General features: G+C 49.4%; 1 protein-coding gene across 2 annotated transcripts in view; it reads right to left on the reverse strand.

The window, feature by feature from the left end:
* Window positions 1–18,667, reverse strand: part of FAM53A (family with sequence similarity 53 member A) — a 55,255-nt gene that overhangs the window by 8,883 nt on the left and 27,705 nt on the right. The window lies entirely within an intron of this gene.

Here is an 18,667-nt window from a genome sequence, read left to right on the forward strand (position 1 = left end):
CTGCTATCTGCTGCAGCTTTCTAGCTTAGCAGCCAATGCTGGACCATTCTGAACACTGGGCTGAGGGAGCGCTCTTGGCATTAAGTGGCAAACCTGCTACATGCTTTTAATACTCAGCCAACCTGTGCTGAAACTGTTGGAGAAATGTAAAGTCATAGAAGCACAGAATGGTTTTGGTTGGAAAAGCCCTCTAAGGTCATCCAGTCCAACCATTCTCTAACTCTAGCAAGGCTGGTGCTAAACCATGGCCCTCAGCACCACAGCTCTGCCTCTCTGAAACATCTCCAAGCATGGGGATTCAACCACCTCCCTGGGCAGTCCCAGTCTTGAGAGTCTTTTCAGGGAAGAAGTTTCTTCTGATGTCCAACCTAAACCTGCCCTAGGGCAACTTGAGACCATTTCTTCTCCTCCTATCACCTGTTACAAGATAAAAGAGACCAACCCCCACCTGGCTCCAACCTCCTTTCAGGGAGTTGTAGAGAGCATGAGGTCTCCCTTCAGCCTCCTCTTTTCCACACTAAACAACCCCAGCTCCCTCAGCTGCTCCTCACCAGCCCTGTTCTCCAGATTTCCATCAGCTTCGTTGCTCTTCTCTAGACCTGCTCTAGCACCAAAATGCCCTTCTTAGAGTGGCCCCAAACTGAGCCCAGTACTCCAGGGGTGGCCTCAATCAGGGGTTTGACTCCATCTTCAGAAGCCCCAACCCTTCTGAATTTAGAATAGAATAAACCAAACCAGGTTGGAAGAGACCTTCAAGATCATCGTGTCCAACCCATCCACCAATCCAACCCACCCAAACAGCTAACCCATGGCACCAAGTACCCCATCAAGTCTCCTCCTGAACACCTCCAATCAACCCTTCTCCCCAAATTACCCTTGAAGTTACCCCAATTCATCTGAAACCTCATTTATTTGCCAAGAGCTCTGGAAAGCAGTTCCCCCATCAAAGGCTGAGCATGACTCAACCCTTCTGCTGCCACCATCTCTTGTAATTTAGAGCCAGGGCAAAAAAAGAACCTAACACCTGCCAGCTGCCAAACCCCAGATGGTAAAACCTGAGAAGAGTGCTCTCACCTCTTTAAAGCCTCTGCTGTAGCTCAGGCACACAAAGTGCCCTGCGTGTAACACCGAGCCCCAGCTCAGCGCCGGCGTTCAGCCCGAGCAGCACCACCAATCAGTGGAGCATAATCCAATTTTATGACAGCCTAAGTAATAATTAAAAGAGAAAATATCCACAGCTGGCTGAAAGCTGGCCTCTGAGCTAAGAGATGGCCTCTTCTCACAATGTCAACTGCAGGCCTGGTCCTCATTAGGTCTTTCAACAGCAAGCACTGACTTGGACACGCAGGAACTTGCCAGAAAGGAACAACAAATCCACAGCAGATATTCAGCTGCCTCCTCCTCTTCCAAGCACGCTGCTGACAGCAAAGTGCCCCAAACACACACAGCTAGGTTCAGGTAGGACAAAGCAACACGGTGCTGAACAGCTTGGAGCAGCTCCAGCTGTCTGCAAGGCATCAATTACTGGGGTCTCTGCCAACAGTCAGGGCTCTGTGAACTCCCTGAAAGGAGGCTGCAGCCAGGTGGGGATTGGGCTCTTCTCCCAAGGAACAAGGGATAGGACAAGAAAAAACAGCCTCAGGTTGCACCAGGTGAGGTTCAGGCTGGAGATGAGGAATAATTTCTGCCCTTTGAGGGTTGTCAAGGCCTGTGTCAGACTGCCCAGGGCAGTGGTGGAGTCCACATCCCTGGAGGGGTTTCCAAGCCATACAGATGTAGTGCTGAGGGATGTGGTTTAGTGGTGACCTGACAGTGCTGGGGTAGTGGTTAATGATCTGAAAGGTCATTTCCAGCCCAAAGAATTCTGTGAGTGCCATGCACAACAAGCAGGGATCAGCCTCTGTCCTTAGTGAGATTTCCTTCCCTGTGTCCTCCAGGCCTGTCCTCCCTTGCTGTGGGAGCCCAGGGATACTCCAGCACCAGGCCTCACTCCATCACACCCCCTTCTGGGCCTGATTTTACATGGTGACCCATGCTGCTGATGCAAAGAATGCCAAACACCAGATGTTCTGTGCCTGCAGCCTCATTCACCAGGCCACAACAACTCCAGTCATCCATTCAAAACCAAGCACCCCCAGCCTGCTCTGTCCTGTCACAGGACAAAGTGCTGGCTTGTCTTCAGCCCACTTTTGATGCTTGCCTATCATCTCCCAGCCCAGCCTACTCCTATCTCCTTTCCTTCTTCCCAAGCCTGCAGGAATTTGAACTTTAAATGGATGCCCTCCATGGCAACAATAGATAAAAAAGGAGCCTTTGATTGTTCATGCATCAAGGCAAAGAAAGGAGGAGATTCATCCTGGCTGTGACCTAGCAGGAACTCATCAAGCACGGCTCCCCTTCCATTCCAGTGGGATGCCTTCCCCTGTAGCTACTCATTCAAGCTCCCTGCATCTCTGTTTCCATTCAGAGAGGATGAATTCCTCAGGTTTCCCCTGTTAAGGAATTAAACGTTGATCCTATGAATGAAGGGCAACACCAAGCTTGGAAAGCTGCCAAAAGGTTCTGTAGCACTCAGCAGTTTGCAGTTAATTCAATACTTATTGATATCCAGCAGGATTTATGGCTGCATTATTTATAAGGGGGAGAAAAAAAAATCAGAGCCATATTTAGACCTTGGTAATAAACTATTTTTAGCACCATCTGCTTTTCTGGCTTAGACAACAGCACACTTTTACCCAGTTCCCTCTCCCATGCCCATGTAAAAGAACCCACAGAGCCTACAAAGTCCAAGTAAGGATCACACTGAGTATTTCTTGCCCAGCAGGCCTCCTAATCATGATTTGGAAACCAGAGCTGCTGAGCAAAGGCAGCCTCGGGCTGGTGCAGCAGCGTGTGGTGCCTCCAGCTAAAGCCTGTGAATGCAAGGGGCAGTGTGCTGCACACAAGGTTGTATCTGGAAAGAAACAACTGATCCTTAACTGCATGAAGCCACCTGAGAAGTGTTCACACACTCCTGGCAGTGCTTTTCTGCTAGCTGCCAAGTTTCACCCTCATTAAACTCTCAGCCCTTTTGTCACAAGCCAGGCTGCTGTTGGAGGGGAGGCAGATCACAAGCAGCTGCTGCAGGCACCTTGCAAGAGGAGATGTTTCAAGCTGCAGCTGCCACCCAGTCCAAAGGTCCCCCCAAAACCTCAAATTACCTTTTAAGCTTACATTTACATGCTGCTTTTAGCACGGGGCATGACACAGGTGGCCCCTGCAGCATGACAAGAGGTAGGGAGTGAAGGGGTTGCTGGTTGCTTGATCTCCAGGGGAGCAAGGCTCTGGGGCCTTGCAGGCTGATTCAGTTCTCAAACACTCTGGCTATGAGCAGTTTCTTCACCTGTCCTCCTGACTCACAGAAGTTTCCTTTTCACATGAAATAGTAGCACAAATATTTGAAAGCTTTCCTGTTGTGTCAGATGAAGAAACTGTACTTGAGAGCAAGGCAGAAGCCTCATCTGAAATGTGAGCTCGTGGAGTCCTTCCTCCTTGCAAGGGGCAGCAGCAGTCAGGGCCTCAAGCTGCTTTACTGCTTGAGCATTCCTGGGCAGTGGAAGACATGCAGCTAAACCCAGGAATAAATCCCAACAGGTAGGCACTGGGCCAAAATCCAATTCTACAAATGCACAACAGACAAATAAGCAGCACTGATGGAACTGGGAAGGGCTTGGCCAGGAGGCCATGAAGGTGATCAGAGGGCTGGAGCAGCTCTGCTGGGAGAGTTGAGGCTGTTCAGCCTGGAGAAGGCTCCAGGAGACCTTAGAGCAGCCTGCCAGTACATGAAGCAGGCTACAGGAGAGCTGGGGAGGGACTTTCTTAATAGAGGCATGAAGTGACAGGATGAGGGATGATGGCTTCAAACTGGAAGAAGCTGGATGTGAGATCAGACATGAGGAGGAAATTCTTTCCATGAAGGTGGTGAGGCACTGGAACAGTTTGCCCAGAGAAGCTGTGGAGGCTCCAAGCCTGGCAAGTACTCAAAGGCAGGCTGGATGGGGCCTTAAGCAAGCTGGCCTGGTAGCAGGTATTCTTGCCCATGGCAGTGGCTTGCAGCTAGATGGCCTTTAAGGTCCCTTCCAACCCAAACCATCCTGTGATTCTAAGGGGTTTCAACAGAGTGCTGAGGACTTTGAAGGTTCATCTGGCACTGACGTCATGGCAATAATCTTAGTGTGAAGGAAATCAAACCTGACAGTGCTGTCCCACCAGCAGCCCTTGGGATGCTTCCTTCCACTCCCACCATATTTTCCAGTGGAGAAAACAGGGTACAACAGTTCTAACAGCCAGGTAGATGGAAGGGCTGCCTGGCAGCCTGCTCCAGACTCAGGCCATCCCCAGCACCAGAGCCAGGACACCAAACCTGCTCCTGGTGAGAAGCATCTCCACACCCCCCAGCAGCAACTGCTGTGTCCCATCTGCCAGACTAAGCTGCCACCAACTGATGTGCTGAGTGGCCCGTCCCTCTCAAGGGGGAAAAGCAGCTCTCAATCTGTGCTGCTTGGAGAGGACATTTCCAAGGGGCAGCCTGCCCCAGCTGAGGACTTCAATAAAAGGAGAGAATCAAACTCTGCAGCACTTTTGGTGGCCATAGAAAGCACATGGACAAAAGCCAACATCCACAGGAACTGTCACAGTGAATTTGAGAGCTACTGCCAAATATGTTTAAGAGGAAAAACTGAGCTTGCAGCTTGTAACTGAACTCCCCAAGGCTGTTGCATAACCTGCAAATACATTACAACAGGAGAACAAAGTCACACTGGTGATTAAACTGGAGTGTCACTGGAGGAGCTGGAAGTTAGAGATTCACAGAATGGTTTGAGTTGGAAGGGATCTGGAAGATCATCCAGTTCCAACTCCCTGCCATGGGCAGGGACACCTTCCACTAGCCCAGCTTGCTCAAGGCCTCACCCAGCCTGGCCTTGCATACCTCCAGGGAGGGGGCATCCACAACCTCCCACCTACCCTCACTGTACAGAACTGCTTCCTCATCTCCAGCCTTCAAAGGGCAGCTTGTTGCAAGCACTGCACCAAAGCATCCAACCCTGGGGTGAGAGTGTCTGCACTCAGCATCAGTCTCACACAACTCTGCACAGAGTTGGAGGATGAAACCCACCTTATTCCTTGTGTTTTACACCTCATCAGCTAGCACACATGCATTGTTCAGAGGGTTCTGCATGAAGACAGGGCTACAGGGATAGTCTCAGAAAACAACTGGAGAAGATGATGGCAAAAAGAGGCAGGAGAAGGCTTGTTAGGGTCTGCCCAGCCACCCTTCCCTCACACACCAGATGGCCATGGAAAGAAAACAGTTATCTGTCCTCCAAAATCAGTGCTCAAAGAAAGGACTTTGTGATTAACTCCCAAGTCCATACCCACTGGAGACCTGGCTGGAAGCCAGTGAAGGAGCTGTGGCAAGCCAGGGGAGTCTGCACAAGCTCCATTTAGATCCTAACCCACAGAGACCTCTCCCTTCCATCTCGTGCCTGGTCGGGCTCTAAGCAACTGTGGTCCACAACTTCACTGCTGAAGTGAGAGAAACCTGGCCCTGCCCCATGGCAGAGGGTTGCAACTAGAGGATCTTGAAAGCCCCTTGCAACTCAAACCACCCTAGGATTCTCTGACCAGCAATGCTGGTTTTCAGGATGGAGTGCAGATATTGCTCAGCTGTTCTCTCCAAGCCATCTGAAGGCAGTTACACTCTTCAGCACACACCCAAATTGGTGGCACAGGCATTTCCAAGACCACTGAATGACCTAAGGTAACTTGCTTCATTATTGCAGGCTCAGGAGTCATTAGTAAAAGCTGCTGAGTGCCTGAAGGGTATCACTCCAGTCCTGCAACTTCAAATAACTCCCAGGAAAGGAGAAGCTCCTCACAGCCTTGCAGTTTGACTGTTAAAAGGCAAACTACTGCTTTCATCACTAGGGGTTTATCAAAACACACCATCAGCAGGATGGATCTGACCTAGCAAAACTCAGCTTGATAAACAAAGACTTATCTGTGACTTGTCCTGCTGATGCCTTGGACTAGAAATCATATTTCATCTCAGGCTACCTTCTGCTGCACCTCAGAGCAAACAACTCCTGTTCAGGAGCTGCATTTTGCTCTCCATCACTTCATTACAGAACCACAGAACAGTTGGGGTTGGAAGGGACCTTCAAGATCATCTAAGTCCCAACCCCTCCTGCCATGGGCAAGGACACTTCCTACCAGACCAGCTTGCTCAAAGCTCCATTCAACCTGCTTTTGAACACTGCCAGGCTTGGAGCCTCCACAGCTTCTCTGGGCAACCCTTTCCAGTACCTCACCACCCTCATGGAAAGAATTTCCTCCTCCTGTCTGATCTCAGTCCAGCTTCTTCCAGTTTGAAGCCATCACCCTTCATGCTGTCCCTCCATGCCTTTGTACAGAGTCCCTCCCAGCTCTCCTGTAGCCCCCTTCAGGTAGTGAAAGGCTGTTTTAAGGAGCCTTCTCTTCTCCAGGCTGAACAACCCCCAAATCTCTCAGCCAGTCCCCATAGCAGAGGCATTCCATCATCTTTGCAGCCTCCTCTGGCCCAGCTCTAACAGTTCCAGTACAAGAGACCTCATCTGCAAGGTACCCTCTTATTTGCTGGTTAATGCAAATATTTACTTGAGCTATTTAACTGCATCTTGAAATCAGACAGGTGAGGTCTGATCAAAGTGTGCTCCTGACAGTCAGACACACAACCTAGCAGCAGATGTGTTCACGTGGCAGAGCAACATCAACATCTATGGTGTGATCCCCAGTACTTGGAGCAGTGCAGAGAAACTATAACCATGACAACAGCTAGAGAAAAGCTGCAACACCTCCTGGTACCCAAACAACACACAAGCCCCAGCTTCACCCTGAGTTGCCCAAACACAATCAGGGTATTCCCCTCCCCACCCCCACAAACTGCTGCTTTTAATCTTGGGGCTCTGAAAAGCAAAGTTGGGAGAGGCTCTTTCTACTAAGCATACATGGAAAGGAATCAGACTGGAGAATTACTCCAGAAGTCAAAAAACCAAAGGCTGCAGGACCCAAAGCAAAGCATCTTGCAGTAACTTTCAAGTCTCTGCATGCAGAAGGCAGAGTAGCAAGGCAGACACCAGCAGCCTCTGAAAGCTTCAGCTCTCCTTGACTGCTCTTCATTTTCTTTATACCATGGAATTGTTCTGCTTGGAAAGGACTCTCAAGATCATCAAGCCCAACTGGCTCCTGCCCAGCTTCTCACCCACCAGCACCCTCAAGTCCTCCACAGGGCTGCTCTCCATCTCCTCATCCCCCCACCTGGACTGATCTGAAGGATTGCCCCAACCTAGGTGCAGGACCTTGCACTTTGCCTTGTTGAACCTCCTGAGACTCCCCTCAGCCCAGCTGTCCAGGTCCCCCTGCATGGCACCCCTCCTACAGTCACTTTAAAATGAATTAAGTGATACTCAAACCCTTTACCTTGTTAGGGTTAAGTACTCAAAAGCTTTTTGGATGGAGTGAAAAACAGGTATGAACCAGATGAAAGAATTCTAACTATGCCTGACCCGGGCCTGATGTGTGGAAGCAGCAGGAACCAATGCACAGGGAGTCAACAGCAGCATTTAGCAGTCTGCCAAGAGCTCCACTGAGCTTTGCTCTGCAGATCAGAGGTTATTACAAATATGACTGCTTGCTAAAAATGCTTTTCAACATCCTGCCATTCCTCTTCCTTTCCTTCTCTGTAATCCTCAATTTTACAGTTTCCAAGCATGAGCTTCAAGGATTGAGTTATTCCTGCTGTAATTTCAGGGTAAAGCTGCTAATATGCCTCACAAACTTTATTATTACCACAGAACTGGGCTTGATCCCCACCCTGAATGGGCCTAGACAAAATGATCCCCCCACAGAAGGCACGAGATGAAAACTGTTTTGTAATAAGGGAAGGACTTTACCACAAGGGAAGGGAGAAAAAAAAAACCCAATACCAAGCATGAAAGCAGCTAAAGCAGCCCAGCAGCACTGCTTGCAGTATTTCCTGTAAGATATCAAAGGAGAGAAGGTCTTTTCATTCACACCCCCAACCACCCCCCCCCCCCCCAAATAAACAGAGGAGAAATTCAAAGTGTCCCAAACCTGTCACTCGTTCTGTTCTGCAGACAATGTGCTGGAGCACTAGCTTCAATCTCTTCCCTATTCAGGTTGCAGTTCCTACTGCTCCCCCAAGTTCACAGATTCATGGCATGGTTTGAGTTGCAAGAGACCTTCAAGATCATCTAGTTCCAACCCCCCTGCCGTGGGCAGGGAGACCTTCCCCTGGACCACCTTGCTCAAGGCCTCACCCAGCCTGGCCTTGAACACCTCCAGGGAGGGGGCATCCACAACCTCCCTGAGCAACATGTTTCAGTGTTGCCTAAGGATAGAAGATCCAGCATGTATCAGTAGACTCACACCTGAAGAAGAAACACTCTTGAAGCACAAACAGCCATCTGAAACCAAGGGTTGGCTCAAGAACCCCACTTCTACAAACAGCAAAGACTATCATACCTGAGCCAGTTTGGATACTGGAAGGACGACCCTTTTATAACAACAGCAGGAGCAGCCAAGAGGGAATGGTGGGTGAGGATGCTGAAGAGTCTCACATGGCTTCAAAAGATGTTTGAAACTCCGCAGCCTGGCCACCAAGCATGCTGTGACTACACTTGAGTCACCCAGCAAGTGTCAGGGCCTCCAGGTGCCAGGAGAACACCTCAGTAACCTGCATAAGGCAGCTCCCAGAGCAGCCCAGGAGCACCTCTGTGTTTACAGAGAGGCTGCAGATGCTACAGTTGGTCACGTAAGGATCAAAGAACTCAGTTCCACTAGATCCTTCCAGGAGAAGGTCCAAAACACCTCTTACTGCCCCAATGGAAAGAGAGCAGGGTTTAGCAGAGCTCAGCACCAGGAGGCATCCCTGTTTTCCTGCAGGGCTCTCTCCAAAGGAATCCAAACAGGATTTTGACAGCGGACCAAAGAACTTGAAAAATCCCTAAACAGAAAGCAGCAGAGCAAGGCAGAGCAGCAGAGAGAGCTCAGAGCAAAGCCAAATGGGGCTTACAGAGCAGTCATACACAGGACCTGAAGAGCAGCAAGCTGTGTAAACTACTTAATTCAGCACATGCCCTGGTTTCACACAGCAATCTAAGAAGGAATCCTCCTGCTTCCAACATTTACTTCTCCTGTCCTCCCGCCCCAGAGAGCTCGACAGCAGCAAATCATCATCCATAGCTTCCTTACAAAGCATAAGCACATGCAGGACACTGAGCCAGTCCCAGGGAAAGAAGCTGACAACACTTTGGAGGGCAAACATTTTGAGAACATGTGGAATGAGTCAGGAGACACCAGGCTGGCTTGCCAGCTCCCAGTGAACACAGATGTGTGTTGTGTAAGGAGACTGAGCTGCCATTTGATCAAAGTCACAGAATGGTTTGGCTTGGAAGGGACCTCAAAGACCATCTAGTTCCAACCTCCCTACCAGGGGTAGGGACACCTTCCACTAGCCCAGCTTGCTCAAGGCCTCATCCAACCTGGCCTTGAACACCTCCAGAGAAGGAGCATCCACAGCATCCCTGGGCAGCCTGTGCCAGTGTCTCACTGCCAAGAATTCCTTTTTAATCTCCAGTCTAAATCTCCCCTCCTCCAGCTTAATATCATCAAGGATACTTCTGCTCATCTAAACCAAAAATGAAGCCAGTGCACATCAATCAAGGACAAACATCACTTAGTCCCTGTGATATCTTGGGAGTCATTTTTTAGCAGATTAAAAAACTGTCATCTCAGATGCTGCAGAATAAACTCACAAGGACTCACTGGGACAGGTTGCCCAGCGTGGCTGTGGAGGCTCCAAGCCTGGAAGCACTCAAAGGAGATTGGATGAGGCCATAAGCAAGCCGGTCTCATGGAAGGTGTCCCGGCCCATGGCAGGGGGATTGGCACTAAGTGATCTTGAAAGTCCCTTCCAACCCAAAGCAGTCTGGGATTACAGTATCACAGTATAACTAAGGTTGAAGAGACCTCAAAGATCATCGAGTCCAACCTATCAACACAGACCCCGTGACTAGACCATGGCATCCAATCTCCTCTTGAACACGTCCAGGGATGGTGACTCCACCACCTCCCTGGGCAGCACATTCCAACAGCTAACAACTCGCTCAGTGAAGAACTTTCTCCTCATCTCCAGCCTAAACTTCCCCTGGCACAGCTTGAGACTGTGTCCTCTTGTTCTGGTGCTGGTTGCCTGGGAGAAGAGACCAACCCCTTCCTGGCTACAACCACCTTTCAGGTAGTTGTAGAGGACAATGAGGTCACCCCTGAGCCTCCTCTTCTCCAGGCTAAACAACCCCAGCTCCCTCAGACTCTCCTCACAGGGCTGTGCTCAAGGCCTCTCCCCAGCCTTGTTGCCCTTCTCTGGACACCTTCAAGTCGCTCAATGTCCTTCTTAAACTGAGGAGACCAGAACTGGACACAGGACTCAAGGTGTGGCCTAACCAATGCAGAGTACAGGGCACAATGACTTCCCTGCTCCTGCTGGCCACACTATTCCTAATGCAAGCCAGGATGCCATTGGCCTTCTTGGCCACCTGGGCACACTGCTGGCTCGTGTTCAGGTGGCTGTTGATCAGCACCCCCAGGTCCCTCTGTGTTTGGGATTTTCTATAACTGAACTTGTCAGAAACGAAGGGAACACCACCAGCACCACCAGGTAACCCTGGGAGAACAATTCACTTTGGTTTTGCACCACAACATAGAAACAGACAACTCAAGGATTCATGTATTAGATCAATTTATCAACTGGGATGGAAAAGGCTCCTCAAATCCATTCCCACTGAAAAGCAAACTACCTGTTAGGTGTTAAAGCTCAGCAGGAAGAGGACACTAATCATCTATTACTCATTAGCCATCCCACAAATCTGTTATTGCTTCCTCTCATGGAAAGTTCTTCAGGGCTGTCATATTCTGAAGCCTGGCAGGCAGAAGATGACTCACTTGCTTTGAGACAAAACATGACCAAAATATAATGCCTGTTGCATACAGACCTTGTAATCACCATTGTATGTGCAGGAGGAAAACAAGGCAAAGGAATGCAGCTTTCCTTCCTCTGGGTCCTCAGCACAAAACTCAAACCACAGGGGTGGCAGTGGAAGGGGAAAAACAAAAAGTGGTTTCTATAACCAAAGCTTTCTTCATTTCAAAGCAGACTAAGTGACTGCACAACAGGAACATTCCATCTCCCCAGATTCATTTTGGGTTGGAAAAGCCCTTTCAGATCAGCCAGTCCAACCATTCTCTTACCTCTGCCCAGGCTGGTGCTAAACCATGGCCCTCAGCACCACGTCTCTGACTCTTTTCAACACCTCCAGGGAAGGAGTTCACTTTGTACAGTGCCTAAACTTACCAAATTAAGCTAAAAAACCGAGTTTTACATAGCTTTGTTAGTTTTCAGCATAACAAACAGGCTCTTAAACCAAAATGCCAAGACTTTCCAGCACTTCCCATTGAAGCCCACCTCAGAAAGGCTGGGTGTAGCAACCCACCACCAGTTTTCAAACAGCACAGCTTTAGTAAGAGCTGGGTAATTATAGCTAAGCCTTTTAGCTGCTGGTAACAAAGTCACTCCTGAAATAGAAATATTTAGAGGCTTCCCACGTCCCTTTCACACAGCAGATGTGCTGCTCAGCTATTTAGGTTCAGCAGGATGAAAGAGCCACACAACTCCTCCTGAAATGCCAAATTCCAAGCTCAGAACTGATTTTGTCAGATAGTAACATAGAGCCCCGTGGAAAACACAGATTTCCAACAAGGTTAGAAAGCTGCCTTGAAACTTAAGTGAACTAAGCACAGTTTAACACCTCCCTGAAAATACTGCTGCTGCTTAGCTGAGGTCCTGCTCAAATGATGGCCATGGCAAGGGACAAGCACTGGATGCCACACATGATGAAGTTCAGAAGGCTGCTAACAAGTGCAGGTGTATTTAAGATGCATGACTCCAAGCACAGGAACAAATCCCTGCTTCAGAGCCAACACCACAGCCCAAGTGGAAGCACAGAGCTGGCAGAGGGGATGGCTTGCTTGGCTTTAGTCAGAAACCAGCACTGGCTGCATTAAGTTACTGCTCATCCCTTTTGGGGAATCTTACTTGAGAAGGAAAACATTTGATCTAGACAGCTCCCCATGTAACCTCCCCTCTGCTGAACCACAGAACTGTTCCAGTTGGAAAGGGCCTCTAAGATCACCCTATTCAAACATCAACCCAGCACCACCATGGCCATTAAACCAAGTCCCCAAGTGCCATGGCCACACATTTCTTGAACACCTCCAGGGATGGGGACTCCACCACCTCCCTGGGCAGCTTCTTCCAATCCCTGACCACTCTTGCACCAAAGAAATCTTTCCTAATCTCCAACCTAAACCTCCCTTGGCATAATTACAGGCCATTCCCTCTCCTTCAGTCATCTGGTTCTGGGAAGAAGAGACCAACCCCCACCTGGCTCCAACCTCCTTTCTGGGAGCTGTAGGGAGCAATGAGATCTCCCTTCAGCCTCTTCTCCACACTGAACACCCCCAGGTCTCTCAGCTGCTCCTCACCAGACCTGTCCTCCAGAGCCTTCCCCAAGTCTTGTTGCCCTTCTCTGGACCTGCTCCAGCCCCTCAATGTCATTCTGGGAGTGAGGGACCCAAAACTGAACAACCATAACACAGCATAAAGTTGTGTTGATTTGAGATGGGTTTTTTTAGTGGAGCTTTAGTTTGTTCTTTCCATGTTTGGAGCTCAGTTTCACTTGCTGGTTGTGCACACCTCCACTGCAGATGGCAGGAACACAGGTTGTGTGTTCTGATGCAACAGAGCTTAAGAAATTTGGGTTTGCCTTGCCCCCCCCAGTTTGAAAAGCAGCAGTTGATTTATTTATTCTAGCAGAAGAAGTGCAGCACAGGAAGCAGCATCTGTGCAACACTTCACAAAGAACAGTAAATAAAACTTCAGATGACTGAAAGGGTTCCCTGCTCTCTACCAGACATTCACTTTGATTAACCTATTTTGCTGCAGCACTTTGAAGAGCTTTAAATTATTAAGAGGTGGGTATGCTGAGGCAGGAGATCAGGAAGAAATTCTTGCCAGTGAGGGTGGGGAGACCCTGGAACAGGTTGCCCAAGGAGATGGTGGCTGCCCCCTCCCTGGAGGTGTTCAAGGTCAGGCTGGATGAGGCCTTGAGCAAGTTGGTCCGGTGGGAGGTGTCCCTGGTCACACATTATCACCAAGGTTGGAAGAGACCTCAAAGATCATCAAGTCCAACCTGGCACCACAGACCTCATGACTAACCCATGGCACCAAGTGCCACATCCAATCCCCTCTTGAACACCTCCAGGGATGGTGACTCCACCACCTTCCTGCGCAGCACATTCCAATGACAAATGACTCTCTCAGTGAAGAACTTTCCCCTCACCTGGAGTCTAAACCTCCCCTGGTGCAGTTTGAGACTGTGTCCTCTTGTTCTGGTTGCTAGAGAGAAGAAACCAACCTCTTCCTGGCTACAACCTCCCTTCAGGTATTTGTAGAGAGCAATGAGGTCACCCCTGAGCCTCCTCTTCTCCAGGCTAAGCAACCCCAGCTCCCTCAGCCTCTCCTCACAGGGCTGTGCTCAAGGCCTCTCCCCAGCCTCATTGCCCTTCTCTGGACAAGTTCAAGAGTCTCAATGTCCTTCTTCAGCTGAGGGGCCCAGAGCTGGACACAGGACTCAAGGTGTGGCCTAACCAAAGCAGAGCACAGGGGCACAATGACTTCCCTGCTCCTGCTGGCCACACTATTCCTAATGCAGACCAGGATGCCATTGGCCTTCTTGGCCACCTGGGCACACTGCTGGCTCATGTTTAGGCAGCTGGTCCATGACAGGGAGGTTGGAACTGGGTTATCTTTAAGGCCTCTTCCAACTCAAACCATTCTACGAATCTCTGAATCTCTGCTCTCCCACCTACAGCTCCTGCAGAAGCTGCTTTCAACTTGAGCCTAAGAGAGCTCATGTAGTCATCAACCAGAGGACCAAGATGCTAAATTTAAACTTTTCTTTCCATAAAATGTTATCATGGCAGTAGGACAGAGATCCAAAAATACATGCCACTATTTAAGTGAGTTTGAATTTTTATAGCTTAAGTGAAGCTGCCTCTGCTTCCCACAAAAGGCTCTTTATCTGCAAAGGAAACCACATCCCTGGAGGCATGTAAGAGGCTAGAGTGGACCAAATAGAGAAATACATCTTTGTGGGGAGTAATCACACATCAACAGAGCATTAGACAGGATGATTTAAAAGCTCTTTCCTCGCCCATGATTTCCACAATTGGTTTCACAGATGGATAAGGAAGCCAGATGTAGAGAGTTGCTCACACAAACTCCAACTCAAGCCACTGTGCATTGTGTTTGTGTTTGATTTGAGGGTACTGGAGGCATAACCACACTACCTGGCAGATGGCTCAGCTTGGAAGAAACCAATTTAGCCTCCAACCCTAGTCAAAACACTTGGAAGTTTACTGGACAACCACCATCCAGAGAGAGGCATGAAGAGCTCAAGATCACCTGTGCTGTGTCACCCCTAACAGGGGCTGGGATTGCCACTGGTGTTTGCTCAAAGCCTCTCCCTCTCATACATTCATTACACAAGGGGTAGAATAGAATAGAATTAAGCAGGTTGGAAAAGGCCTTTGAGATCAAGTCCAAACTGTCACCCAACACCATCTAATCAACTAAACCATGGCACCAAGCACCCCATCCAGTCTCTTCCTAAACACTTCCAGTGATGGTGACTCCACCACCTCCCTGGGCAGCACATTCCAATGGCTAACAACTCTCTCTGGGAAGAACTTTCTCCTCACCTCAAGCCTAAACTTCCCCTGGTGCAGCTTGAGACTGTGTCTTCTTGTTCTGGTGCTGGTTGCCTGGGAGAAGAGACCAACCTCTGCCTGTCTACAACCTCCCTTCAGGTAGTTGTGGAGGACAATAAGGTCTCCCCTGAGCCTCCTCTTCTCCAGGCTAAGCAACCCCAGCTCCCTCAGCCTCTCCTCATAGGTCTTGTGCTCCAAACCCCTCCCCAGCTTTGTTCTCTGGACATGTTCCAGCAAGTCAACATCTTCAGAAGCTGTTCCAGCCTTCCACATACCTGTTCCCCTCCAAAGAGGTGTTCTTCCCTGCATCAGCAATTCTCTAGCTTCTAGAGAAGGCCTGGCTGGCTGAAGCTGTGAGCCACCTGGTCTAGTGAAAGGTGTCCCTTCCAATGTCAGGCAGGTTGGAACTAGATGATCTTGAAGGTCCCTGCCAACCAAAGCATTCTATGAACTCTAACTGGCAATGAATACATTTAAGAGCCTGGCCAAACTCTAGCAGCTCAGAGCTCACTTGCATGCCATTACTCAAAATCCTGTAGTTTATGCTCACTGCTGAAGCTCAGGAAAGCCACAAATTGCTTATTATATCCACAGCCATCCAGACATTTGTCCTCCATGTCACAAGGCTGCCCTTCAACAACCAACACACCTTGGAAATCACAGAATGGGCTGGGTTAGGAGAGGCCTTAAGGATCATCCAACTGCTGAAGTCTTTGGCCTCTGGCATGCAGCAGTACATTGCATAGGCCAACAGCAGAAAAGCTTTCCATGAGATCATAGAATAACTGAATGGTTTGGGTTGGAAGGGACCTTTGAGTGCTTTAGACTGGTTTCAGACCATTCAGAAAGAAAAATCAATCAAGGTGCTTGGAGAGGGTGATGATGAACATGAGCTTACTAAAAGTAAACTGTTGTGGGCTGCTGTGGAGGTCCAAGATTAAAGGTTAAAGTCTAAATTATTCACAGGAAACAGACCTATCAGTAGTTGTTAATGTGAGCCACTGAAGCCCCCAGGATGCACCCAGGCTGAAGCCAGGCCATCGTGCTGGAGGAAGTATCAGGTTGCACATCCATTGTTCCTGCATGCCTCAGAGCAGCTGGCAGGCAGGGTGCCAGGCTACAGGGTCTGGCCTGACCCGGGGTGGCACTTGGGATCATTCTTAGTACCAAGAAAATCTGCTAGCATAAAATCCAGATGACTTCAAAGCATTTCTAAGGAGGCAGAAGCAACCCATGCTAGGAAATCACAACTCCAGTCCCCAGATTCCTTCCCTGCTTGGAGAGTCTTAGAACTTTCACTGTGCTCTTACCCAAAGGAAGAGACCCCACAGCACCGAGGAGGTAGACCACTCCTCTCTTATATAAAAGCAGCTACTCTGCATTAACTCTTTCAAACCAGACCAATGCCCACTTCAGAGCACACGTTGAAAGAAGCTCCACACAAAGATGGTTTCTTCCTTCCCCCCACACCTCCATGCCCCAGCACTGGGGGAGGAGCAGCACAAGAATGTTAAACACCGGAAAGGCTTCAAAACTGCAGCAGTGCTGTTTGATTGGAAACAGAATGAAATCTGTCACAGGAGAGCTTGCTCACACACTGCACAACATGTGCAACCTCTTGGCTGCTCTTTGCTTGGTGCACCTCAGGTCTGACTGATGGAATTCACGGCACAGCAGCACATGTGAAAGCTCAACAGTCTCCTCAGCTTCTCAGTAAAGAAACACTTGTACACTCCTGCCAAAGGTACCAGGCTAAATGTCACCTTCACTCAGTGGCAACCAAGTGACAGATGTCTTCAGACTGGGTTGAAATGGACCTTCAAGATCACCTAGTTCCAACCCCCCTGCCATGGGCAGGGACACCTTCCACTAGCCCAGCTTGCTCAAGGCCTCATCCAGCCTGGCCTTGAACACCTCCAGGGAGGGAGCCATCCACATCCTCCCTGGGCAACCTGTTCCAGTGTCTCACCAACCCTCACTATTAAGAGCTTCTTCCTCACATCCAATGCCAATCTTCCCTCTTCCAGCTCAAAGCCATTCCCTTCTGCAGTATTAGCTCACAATGTTTTGCACAGCAGCAATCTCATTTAAACCTAGAGAGAGACACTGATGGCCACAGTATCAGTTTCAAAGCACACATCTGGCAAGGTTTGGGGCACATGGAGCAGGTAGAGTAGGAAGAAATGGAAGAGTTCTTACGCTGTCATGGGGAAGCAAGCTGCCAGCATAAGACAGCCTCAACAGCTTTTGAAAGCTTCATTCCATTTTATTTTCTTTTTCACTTCAAATGTCTTCAGCACTTCCTTGGTTTTCCAACAGATGTTTTCACTAAAGTGCAGCATGTTTGGAAACCAGAGATGCATTTCCAAGCTACACTTTGTGCCTTTGATTAGACACACAGTAGTGTCTTCAGAGTCTACTGAAATAGCTGGAAAACTCACCCCCCCATCCCCAATCAGGCCTTGACACTGCAGAATGAACTTTGCATAGACTGCTCAGCTTATCACAAACCCCAGCATTTCAAAACAGGTCTCAGAGGGGAAGAAAGAGCAATCAAGACTGGCTGGGTATTAGTTCCATGTCCCCTTCAAATGAGCAGAAAAATCTACATGGCCCAAAGCCCTTCCAACAACACCCAAAGTCCTTCCACCAAGGTCCCAAAGCCTTCCTATGGACAAGAGCTAGAGCAAGTTTGCTCCATACTCGTGGATTATTTAGGTGTAGCATCTGATCAACTCTAAATGTTCAGCAGCTCTGTCTCGCTTCTTGAACTTCAGTAACATCAAAAGCAAGTCCAGAAAAACACCAGAAAGAGCAGCTTTTACATTGTATGTTCAGTTTACATCAAGAAACCTGCCCACAGGGGCAGCTGAAAGGCAAACCCTCTAATATTGCTGGAGTAGATTAGCAAACTAATCTGAGCAGCGATTAACACAGAAACAGGCAAGAGCTGATTAGCTAACCAGTAAACTTGCTTCTTAACCCAAACTCAGTGCCTAGTCACACCTAGAACTTGGTAACCAGCCTTGTCAGAAGCCTACAGACCATCCCAGGTGGCCAACCAACCAACCACCTACCCCACAGCTTCACAGTACCCACCTATTTCTCAAGGAGAAAGTGCTTCCAGCTGCAAGTTGTCTCAAAAAGGTACAAGAGAAGGACAGATGCCATCATACAGACCTTCAGTCAAGCAGACACACTAAAGGGAACCACTGTGTGAAAAGTCACAGAACATCCCACAGCTGGCAACTCAGCTCCATTCTACATAGGGAGAAGAGACCAAGCCCCACCTGGCTCCAACCTCCTTTCAGGGAGTTGTAGAGAGCAATGAGGTCTACCACTCAGCCCCTTTTTCTCCAGACTAAACAACCCCAGTTGCTCCTCACCAGCCCTGCTCTCCAGACCCTACCCCAGCTTCACTGCCCTTCTCTGGACCTGCTCCAGCACCATAATGTCCTTGGAGTGAGGGGTCCCCAAAACTGAACCCAGTCCTCATGGTGTGGCCTCACCAGTGCTGAGCACAGAGGGACAAATCCTTGTCCTGCTCCTGCCGGCCACATCATTGCTGATCCAGGCCAGGATGCTTGGTGGCCTTCTTGGCCACCTAGGCACACACTGGCTTACGTTTGGCTGCTGTCAACCAGCACCCCCAGGTCTTTCTGCCGGGCAGTTTCCAGCCACTCCACCCCAAGCCCAGAGCCTTGGTGAGGTTGTTGTGACCCAGGCATGGCACCCAGCCCCG

This window comes from Melanerpes formicivorus, unplaced genomic scaffold (assembly GCF_026170545.1).
Source record: "Melanerpes formicivorus ecotype bairdi unplaced genomic scaffold, bMelFor1.0.p_v2 SCAF_18, whole genome shotgun sequence".
NCBI lineage: Eukaryota > Metazoa > Chordata > Aves > Piciformes > Picidae > Melanerpes > Melanerpes formicivorus.